General features: G+C 41.1%; 1 pseudogene; it reads right to left on the minus strand.

Moving 5' to 3' along the window:
• Positions 1-383: 383 nt before the first annotated feature.
• Positions 384-2065, minus strand: LOC131837104 (large ribosomal subunit protein uL22-like; annotated as a pseudogene).
• Positions 2066-2845: the final 780 nt, after the last annotated feature.

Here is a 2845-nt window from a genome sequence, read left to right on the forward strand (position 1 = left end):
GTGAAAGCAAAGAAATCCGCAGCTGAGGCGACAGAACAAATGTAACTAGGACATGCTGACAGGAGTCTAGGAGTTCGGAAGCTTTGCTGGCGTGGGTGTTGTCTGACAGAAACATTTGCTTAAGTCCAACAATTACAGCAGGTAAAACACTAGAGCGTGCCATGAAACAACATATCCCAAAAGAAAACTGCCATGAAACAAGCCAAAAATAAGACTGTTGAAGGTTTTCTATGTAAATGTAGAGCCATGAGGACATACTAACTTATTAAACTGAAACTAAGCTAGTTATCTATTTCTAAAATTTCTCACTAATATACCATATATATGTGTGTGTGTGTGTACATATATATAACTTTTATTTTCATTTATTTTATGCAGAATTTACATAAGTTTTTGTTTCTTCTGGGTATCTTTATCTTCTGTGCAACCTCCTTTTCTGGTTTAGGGACAACCTGCTCTTTTCAGTAAGGATCATCTCAGTGTAGCAGGGAAAGCTCAGGTACAGGTTAACCTGACCACGGGCCCTCTGCTGCAACTTGGGGGCTTTGTTCATGCACATGTACTCCATGACGAGAGAATCAACATCTAAACTTTAAGTTCAGCATTCCACTCTGCAGTTTTAAGCATGTGCAGTAAAAATTCAGCACTCTTTTTGGGCTGCTGACCCTGTGTCCAACCCCACTGTCTGGCCTGGGCACACCTATGAACTCTACCAGTGTAGTGACATAACACACTGCTTGTACAAAGTGACGTCTTTCAGAAATTTGGTGGCTTTTCGGTATGCATACCCTTGATGGCCTGGGCAGTTTCACATGTGTTCTTAAAGTGAACATGAAGATTTGAACCTCCTGATTTGTATGATTTTGTAGGGTTTCCTGGGTTGAATGAATAGGGATCAATTTTCTGAGATCACCTCAGGCTCCTTAGGGGAAGGGCTATACTTAACATAATTTGCTTTTTAATCTGCTTTCCCTTAGACAAGCTCATTGTAGATCTACAGTTCTCAACCCTGGCTGTACCTTAGAAATTTAAAAAAATCTGCACATACCCAGGCCCCATCCTCAGAATTTGTTTTAATTGGTCAGAGGTAGAGCCCATGCCATGATAGTGTTGATGGTCCCCAGGTAAGTCCAGTGGTTAACATTTCCCCTGATGAGCTCGGGTTGAGGGATACAAGCATTTATAATTAATTGACGATAGGAGCAGATGGAATAGCAGAGTTTATGGGAGGAAAATCTAAAATTGAGAACAATCATCCATTAGTTTTTCTATGAATGGGAAACAAAGTATATTATTCAATCTAAGCAGAAGACATCTTAGTTTAGCTCCAGGATTCCTAGTTGAACCCCACTGACTTACATGATTAGAAAGAGACCCACAGAAACTAGAAGGCAAGTACAGACATATTTAGAAGAAGTACTGCCTCATTAGAGATTCAAAACACTGCAAAAATGTAGATGAGGGGAGGTAGGACATCAGGAAAGGCTTCCTGGAAGTGATAGCTCTTGAAATGGGTCTGGAGTGAAAAGATTCCTAGGAAGTAACTGTGAGGGGTAGGGAGCTGACAAAGGATAAGCAGGGAATCCCTCTTCCAAAGCTCAAGGCTCTTTTCATGAAAAGGAAAATGTATTTCGTATTTTTTTTTTTAAATTCTTCTCCTCTGCTTCTAGACTAGGAAAAGTAATAAAAGCTAACATTTACTATTTATAGTGTGCCAGACATTATTCTAAGAGCTTTTCACTCAAATTCTTTGCACTTAATTGTCAGAATATCTCTGTGAAGTAGGTATTGCAATCACCCCCATTTTACAGAGAGGTGAAACAATGCACTCAAAATTACACAGCAGTTAAATGGTCATTGTCTCAACCTCTCTTCTCTTCTGCTTCTTTCAGATATTGCCATAGACTGAAGCTACCTCTTTTACCAGCAGCTGAGAGCTCACTGGTGACAGATGCTGTTGTCTGGGAGCTGGCCTACCTACATTCTAAAACCGGGATGCTCTGAAGTTGGACAAACACTGCATACCCACCCAACTACAGTTCAGATGACATGCTGGGAGGTCCATGCTTTATCAGAGCTCCACTGAGCACAGATAAGTAGCAAAGCCCACAGCGTCTGCCCCGACAGCTGCAGCCAGAGCAAGAGAAGCCTGACCTGCTGTTTTCTCTGACCACCCCATCTCACCTTGCACAAGATCATACAGAAGCTCCTTTCACATTTTTTTTTAAATTATAGAGGTATAGATGATATTACTTTCCTTCTCTTTTGAAACTCTCTCAAGAGAGTTTTTTGGTTTTTTTTGTTGTTGTTTTTTTTTTTTAGTTATAAAGGTTTGAAAACTGAGTGGTCTTGACTAAGAAATCCAGACAAAGAGCATTTAGTAAATGTTTTGAGAATGGCCCAAAGACAGGAGCCTGGGTGGCTCAGTGAGTTAAAGCCTCTGCCTTCGGCTCAGGTCATGAGGTCGTGATCTCAGGGTCCTGGGATCGAGCCCCATATCAGGGTCTCTGCTCAGCAGGGATCCTGCTTCCCCTACCCTTCTCTCTCCTGCCTCTCTGCCTACTTGTGATCTCTGTCTGTAAATAAATAAATAAGAATGCCCCAGAGAATGGATATGGTATAAGTCAGTGAAATCAATTTTTGCCTCTTTTCACTAAAATCAGTTAATTGAAAACTTATTGAATACCAACCATACACAGGGTTTCTAAGTAAGAAGAGAGCACAACTACAAAAGCTACCAAACAAAAGGCGAAGTGAGAAGTATCACAGGGAAAGTCCCAAAATACTGTGGCCATTTGGAGGTAGATGAGAGGGAAGCAGGGATCCTATATGGCTTCCTGGAGGA

Source organism: Mustela lutreola, chromosome 7 (assembly GCF_030435805.1).
Source record: "Mustela lutreola isolate mMusLut2 chromosome 7, mMusLut2.pri, whole genome shotgun sequence".
NCBI classification, from domain to species: domain Eukaryota; kingdom Metazoa; phylum Chordata; class Mammalia; order Carnivora; family Mustelidae; genus Mustela; species Mustela lutreola.